Here is an 8,462-nt window from a genome sequence, read left to right as displayed (position 1 = left end):
ACCTGGCTGAAGTCGGACGCTTAACCGACTGCGCCACCAAGGCGCCCCTATATTCTCTTCTTAGTTAATGATGTAATCATCCATCTGGTCACCTAAGCTAGAAATATGGGATCACGTTAACTTCCTCTCTCCACACATGCATACACACACACACACACACACACACACACACCTACATCTGATTGGCTTTAAGTTATGTTGCTTTTCTTAAAACATCTCTGCCTCTGGGGCGCCTGGGTGGCTCAGTCGGTTAAGCAGCTGACTTCAGCTCAGGTCATGATTTCGCGGTCCGTGAGTTCCAGCCCCGTGTTGGGCTCTGTGCTGACAGCTCAGAGCCTGGAGCCTGTTTCAGATTCTGTGTCTCCCTCTCTCTGACCCTCCCCCGTTCATGCTCTGTCTCTCTCTGTCTCAAAAATAAATAAACGTTGGGGCGCCTGGGTGGCTCAGTTGGTTGAGTGTCCAACTTCAGCTCGGGTCATGATCTCACAGTCTGTGAGTTCGAGCCCCGCGTCGGGCCCTGTGCTGACAGCTCAGAGCCCGGAGCCTGTTTCAGATTCTGTGTCTCCCTCTCTCTCTGACCCTCCCCCGTTCATGCTCTGTCCCTCTCTGTCTCAAAAATAAATAAACGTTAAAAAATAAATAAACGTTAAAAAAAAAAATCTCTGCCTCAAGACATCTCTGAAAAGCCTTCATAGTAACATTGACAATGATAATAAATTATAACACACAGTTTCATGTTTACTATGTATTGGGCACTGTTTCGGGACTTTGCAAGCTATCTCATTTGATGCTCAATTAGGTACTATAATTATCCCCATTTTATTATACAGGAAACTGAGCACAGAGTGGCCATGTTACATGCCAATATCACATAACTAAAAAGAGGAGGTACTGGAATTTGGACCCAGATAGTTTGATACAGGAGTTGGGCTCTTATACTCTCAGTCCTGCTCAATCCCACCTAAACAGATTTGGGTCCTTTTCTGCTTTCATAACCTCTTGTGCATATATCTTTATTATTTTATTATATTGAAATTTTGTATTTATATATTGGTGTTTCTAGAAGAATGAGAATATTATTTATATTTGCAAAGGTAGAGAGAGGGGTGCCTGGCTGGCTCAGTTGGTGGAGTATAGGACTCTTGATCTCAGGGTTATGAGTTCAAGCCCCATGTTGGGTAGAGAGATTAATTAAAAATAAAATCTTTTTTTAAGGTAAAATAATGAATTTACATTATTATATCTCTAGTCATTACACATAATAAGACATAATAAATCCACATCCACCCATCACTCCAATTCAACACTTAACATTTGCAACACTTGTTTTAATTCTCTCCGTGTTTTCTTGTTTTCCTGGTTTTTTTTTTGGTTTTTTTTTTCTTTTTTTTTGAGAGACAGAGTGTGAGTGGGGGAGGGGCAGAGAGAGAGAGGGAGACAGAATCCGAGGCAGGCTCCAGGCTCTGAGCTGTCAGCACGGAGCCTGATGCGGGGCTCGAATTCACGGGCCGTGAGATCATGACCTGAGCTGAAGTTGGACGCTTAGCTGACTGAGCCATTCAGGCGCCCCTTGTTTTCCTGAAATATTTTAAAGCAAAACCCAGACATCTTGAAATTCTATCTATAAATACTAAAGTAGAATCTTTTTTACAAGAGCTTTTTTTTTTTTTTAACAGAACTGTAATCACATTCTCACACCTATAACAAAGTTAATTACTATCACCTTGATCACCAGTTTCTTGAGGACAGAAACAATTTCATCTCCTGGCTACCTAGTGCACCCTTGATATATATATGCTAAAGTTTAATAAATGTTTGTTGTGATTTAAAAGGGTTTTGTTTTTTGTTTTTTGTTTTTTGTTTGTTTTTTACATAAGAACCATAACATTCTTGTCCCAGAAACAATGTTATAAGTAACAAACCGGTCTTAAGGTTGACTGATAACTCTCATTTAACCTGCAATGATTAGATTAAATGGCACTAAAGTGTAGGCCTGAACCCCTCAAAGCCCTAAATCCAAAACTGTTTCATCTTTGAATATTGTGTCTATGGAAAACCTAAGTCTAGTTTAGCCTAGCCCTGAGTTTTCTTGCTCCTACTGTTAATCTGGCGAGAACAGAAGGGCAAGGACTATACGGAATGGGAGTGTTCATTGGTAAATATTTCTTAAAAGGAAACATGACAGCATCCACCAAAAAAAAAAAAAATAATATACTCTTCAAAGAAATTTTTCATGGAAATACTCACGCATGTATGCTAAAATGTATGTACAAGGTATTCAATGCTATAATGTTTATAATAGTTTAAAAAGTTGGAGACAACCCTAAGTGCCCGTTATCAGAGATATAATTCAATAAATTACCGTTCATCCACCCGATGTAGGTGCCAAGCAGCTGTTGAAGAGTGAGACAGAACTGTATGTGCTGACATGGTGTCATGTCAATGTTGGGGAAGCCCACTGCAGAACAATTCATATGTCTGACTCCATGTTGATAAAAATATGTGTGTGTGCACCCACCTATTATACCAAAGCACTTTAAAAAGGCAGGAATGGGGCACCTGAGTGGCTCAGTAGATTAAGCCAGTTTTGAGTTCAAACCCAGCGTCAGGCTCTGCGCTGATAGTTCAGAGCCTGGAGCCTGCTTTGGATTCTGTGTCTCCTTCTCTCTGCCCCTCCCCTGCTTGCGCTGTCTCTCTTTCTCTCTCTCTCTCTTTCAAAAATAAAAATAAAATATTAAAAAAATAATAATAAATTTAAAAAGGCAGGAAAGAGAAGCATAAACTGTTAGTAGTGGTAGCCAATAGTAGGTTGGGGAATAAAAATGGGGTAGAATTGAAGGAGATGATCATATCTTATTCTATGTACTGTGAGATTGAATCATTTTTTAAAGTTCTGGGGGTTTTGTTTGTTTTTGTTTTTGTTATTTTTTGGGGAGAGAGAGAAACAGAAAGTGCAAGCAGGGAAGGGTAGAGAGAGAGGGAGAATCCCAAGCAGTGCAGAGCCTGATGCAGGGCTCAAACCCACGAAACTGTGGGATTATGATCTGAGCCTAAATCAAGGGTCAGATTCCTAGCCTACTGAACTAGCCAGGCACCCTGAATGAATCTTTTAAAAATAAAAATGCATTTGTGTTTCAGATGATTTTAAGGGCACGACATGTACAAGACACTATACTGAAACGAATTTTGACAGATTTCATAATGTAAAACTATAAAACTACGCTTTTGAGATTTCAGAAGAACAAAGGTTGAACATTGTTCTAATATTATAAAGAAAATGAACTCATTCAACAAACCTTTATTTAACATCTCTTGTGTGATGGGCACTGTGATAGTGCTAGGGGGGAGAAAAATGTGTATGAAACCTTCCCAACTCTCCTGAATCACTGGGAAAGATACTGTGTGTCTCCGATAGCAATAATGGCAGATGAGGGCCTTAGGAATGACTGAGTGCCAAGGCTGTGAACTGTTTGTTCAATACGACTCAGGATTTTTTGGTTCTAAATTTAGATTTTTAATTTTTCTTATGTAAGTATAGTTGGTACACAATATTATATCAGTGCACATACGCTCCGATTTTTAAAACACATCCCCCATCTTCCTTCTTATTAAATTTTAGTTACAGAATGCCAAAATGTCTTCTAATTTGTGGATTACACTGGAGTGTTACATCAATAGTTCATAGCAAACTGGGAGTACCTGAACACATTGAACAACAACAGTCGTAAACCCACAGCATTTACATTGCCTGTTCAGTTTACAAATGTCACCTCTTCCTAGTTCTACGCACCCATCCATCCATTTATGCACTCATACACAAATATTTATTGAGTGTGTACTTTGCCACTGTTCTAGGAGATACTGAAGGTATAACAGCAAAAAATTACATTGCTTTAGAAAACATTTTAGCAATTAAAAATAGTCTCAAATAGAACAGTGTAATTCCTATGCAAAAGTAAGAGGCAAGAGTCATTAAAGCTTTGCTTATTGTGTTTCTCTCTTATGTTCACAGACCATGAGCATAACAACTGTATAGCTGATTTGTAAAACTCTGCTAAAACATCTAAGACATTGAACATTTTTCTGATGTTAGTGATATGGGAGTTACTTGAAATACACAATTAGAAAATAAATTGTTAGCAAAACCTGGGTAGTTATACAAGTTACTAAAACATAAACCTTTCAATTTTTACTTCACTTTGTACATATAGATGTTTAAAAGGTAGACTGCCCAATTTTATGATTCCTGTAATTTTCAATGTCAATGTGTCAGGCTTTTCTTATATCAAAATAAGTGTTAAAAGGTATTGAGGATAAGTCATATCCAAGTTTTCACAACCTTTTCTTATCATACCTTTTGATGTTTATATCATGAGATCATTGATGACTATGTTACTGTGGACATTAATTGATAAAGTCAGTAGAAAAGGGAATTTGGAGACAGAAATCTGAGTCAAGTCTCTACCACTTGCTAGTTGGTGGTAATATACAATTGAACTCTCAGTGTCTGTTTTCTCAACCACAAGAGTAGAGGATTTGTGAAAGGATTAAATACAAATATTTTTTAAATGCTTTAGAAGCTATAAAGCACTATAGATATTTTGTTTGTATTCATTATAACATTACTCTAGATAAGTACCATTTATTAGAAACCCATAGTAGACATCATATTAATGGTGGGACACTGTTCTCCTGTCAGAATCAAAACAAGGAGGTCTGTTGTCATCATCACTATTTTCAACATTGTTCTGTGCTTCTAGACCAATATTGTCTGACAGAACTTTCTGCCGTGATGGAAATGTTCTATCTGTGCTGTCCAAAATGGTAGCCAGTGGCCACATCTGCTATCTAAATTTAAATAATTTACAATAAAATTAAACTCGAAGTTCATTTCCTCAGTTGCACTAGTTACATTTCAAGTGCTCATTAGCCACATGTGTCTAGTAGCAACCGTATTGGGTAATGCAGATATAGAACATTTACATCAGCTTAGGAAATTCTACTGGATTAGAAGTCCTTTGATCTACAATTATAATGTTTAATAATCACATGTCCATCCATCAATTTATTTAATTTTTTTAGTAAATGCATTTTAAAGCAAGTTGCAGATATGTATATGTATGTATGTGTGTGTGAGTGTGTGTGTATGTATATATGTATATATTTCTCCCCTAAATTCTTCAAATGCATATCACTCACCATCTAGTTCAATACTTGTTTATGCTTTAATGGACGAAATTTTATATACAGTGAAGTGAACAAATCTTAAAGAGTACCAATCAATAAATATTGACAAATGCTTGCATCTGTGTAATACAAACCCTAGAACATTGCCATCACCCTCCAAGTTTCCTGATTCTGCTTCCCATTTAGTCCCCACCTTTACCTCCACTTTCTGATTTTTTTCTTTTTTGTTGTTGTTATTTTTAACTTTTTTTTAATGTTTATTTATTTCTGAGACAGAGAGAGACAGAGCATGAGTAGGGGAGGGGCAGAGAGAGAGGGAGACACAGAATCCGAAGCAGGCTCCAGGCTCCAAGCTGTCAGCACAGAGCCCGACGCAGGGCTTGAACTCACAAACCGTGAGATCACGACCTGAGCTAAAGTCGGTCACTCAACCAACTGAACCACCGAGGCACCCCTTTCTGATTTTTTTCAATACAAACTAATTTTGTCTGTTCTTGAACATCATATAAATGAAATCATACCATAGATATTCTTTTGTATAAGGCTTCTTTGACTTAGCATAATGTTTTTGACATTTATCAATGTTGTCACATACATTGGTAGTATATACCTTTATATTGCTGAATTGTATTCAATTTGTATAACTATACTGTAGTTTATTTAGCCACTTTCCTGTTGATAGACACCTACTGCCAGTTTTGACTATTATGAATAGAGCTTCTGTGAATATTCTTGTGCAAGTTTTTCATTTTTATTTTTTGAGAAAAAGAGAGCATGAGCAGGGGGGAGAGAGAATCTTAAGTAGGTTCTACACTCAGTTCAGAGCTCAACACAGAGCTTGATCCCATGACCCTGGAATCATGACCTGTGCCAAAATCAAAAGTTGGACACTCAACCAACTGAGCCACCCAGGCACCCCTCTCATGCAAGCTTTTTGTGGACCTATGTTTTCATTTTTCTAGAAATGGAATTGCTGGATCATAGCAGGTATATGTTTTGTTGTTGGCTGCTAACATAGAATTAAATTGATTTTTGTATATTTACCTTTGATTTATGATTTTGCTAAATTTACATATTAGTTTTAGTATCTATTTTGTAGATTCTTAAGATTTTTCAATGTAAACAATTATGTCATCTGTGAATAGAGAAGTTTAATTCTTCCTTTGTTTTTTAATTTTTTTTTAATGTTTATTTATTTTTGAGACAGAGAGAGAAAGAGCATGAGCGGGGGAGGGGCAGACAGAGAGGGAGACATGGAATCTGAAGCAGGCTCCAGGCTCTGAGCTGTCAGCACAGAGCCCGACACGGGGCTTGAACTCATCAACTGCGAAATCATGACCTGAGCTGAAGTCGGACGCTCAACCGACTGAGCCACCCAGGCACCCCTAATTCTTCCTTTCTGATCTATATGAGTTTTCTTTCTTTTTCTTGCCTTATTACACTGGCTTAGATCCAATATAGTGTTGGATAGAAATACTGAAAGTGAACATCCTTGGCTTGTTTCTATTCTTAGAGAGAAAGCATTCAATATTTCACCAGTTTATTTGAGAGAGAGAGCACAAGAGTACATGTGTGAGTGGGGGAGGGGCAGAGAGAGAATCCCAAACAGGCTCTGCACTGTCAATGCAGAACCCAGTGCAGGGCCCAAACTCACAAACCATGAGATCATGACCTGAGCCAAAATCAGAGTCAGATACTTAACTGACTGAGCCACCCAGACACCCCAATATTTCACCATTAAATTTGATGTTTAGAACAAGCACCCGGTGGACTCATTCAGAGGAGTGTGTAGCTCTTGATCTTGGGGTTGTGAGTTAGAGCCCCATTTTGGGTGTAGAGATTAAATAAATAAGCTTTATAAATAAGTAAACAAATAAATGTTAGTTGACAATTTCTATAGATGCCCTCTGTCATATTGAGGAAGTTACTTCTAAACCTAATTTGCTGATTTTTTACAGTCACAAATGAGTATGTTTTTGCATCTCATAAAACGATCACATGATTATCTTTTTTTCTATTAATGGCTAATTACATTGATTTTTGAATGTTAAACCATCCTTTCCTTTCTGAGAAAAGCCTCGGTCATAATTTATGATCTTTTTTGTGTTTCTATATTCTATTTGCTAATGTCTTAAAGATTTTGTGTCTGTGTTCCTAAGGGATATTTGTCTATAATTTTTCTGGAAATTTTTTGTTATCAGTGATATTCAGGACTCATGCAATGAATTTAGAAGGGTCCCTTTCCATTTTATGAAGGAGTTTGTGTAAGATGGTATTTGTATAAGACTGTTCTTTAAATATCTGATAAATTTCACCAATGAAGTTATCTGGGCCTGGAGTTTTTTGTGTGTGAAATAATTTCTTTAATAGATATCCAACCAGTCATATATTCTAGTTCATCTTGTCTCAATTTTGGTAATCATATTGTTTCAAGATTTTTATCTATTTCGTGTAAGTTGTTGAATTTGTTGGTATAAAGTTGTTAATAATATTCTTTTATCTTTTTAATGATCTGTAGTCTCTATAGTAATATCACCTCTTTATTCCTGATATTAGTAATTTGTGTTCTGTGTTCTCTCTTTTGTTATTTTTTTTTTAAAGATTTTATTTTTAAGTAATCTATACACCCAACACAGGGCTCCAACTCACAACCCCAAGATCTAGAGTTGCATGTTCTACCAACTGAGCCAGCTAGGCACCCTTCTTTTATTCTTGATTAGTCTGCCTATAGTTTTATCAATTTTGTTGATTATTTCAGAAGACCAACTTTGTTTTAGATTTTATTCATTTCTGCTCTTATATTTTTTCTCTTCTTCTAACTATGATATTATTTTGTCCTCCCACCCCAACCCAGTTTCTTCTGATGGAGGCTTATGTAAATTATCTAGTGCTGTATAACAAATCAACTAAAAGTGGTTTAAAACAGCAGTGTTTATTTAATACCTCTCACAGTTTCTTTGCGTCAAAAATTCAGGAGTGATTTGGATATCCAGTCCTGTCTGAGAGTATCCATTAAGATTGTGGTCAGATGTCAGCTGGGGCTTCATTCATCTGACGGTTTTACTAGGACTGGAGGATTCACTTCCCAAGTGACTCACTCACATACCTAGCAACTTGGTGTTGACTGTTGGCAAAAACTTCAATTGCTCTCCATGTGGGCTTTCCACAGGTTTACTTAAGTGTCCTCAGGGCATGGTGGCTGGCTTCCCCTGGAGAGAGCTATCCAAAAGATCAAAGCAGAGAGGCGCCTGGGTGGCTCAGTTGGTTAAGCGGTC

The sequence above is a fragment of the Leopardus geoffroyi genome, chromosome A2 (genome assembly GCF_018350155.1).
Source record: "Leopardus geoffroyi isolate Oge1 chromosome A2, O.geoffroyi_Oge1_pat1.0, whole genome shotgun sequence".
Taxonomy (NCBI): domain Eukaryota; kingdom Metazoa; phylum Chordata; class Mammalia; order Carnivora; family Felidae; genus Leopardus; species Leopardus geoffroyi.
This window is presented reverse-complemented; position numbering follows the sequence as displayed.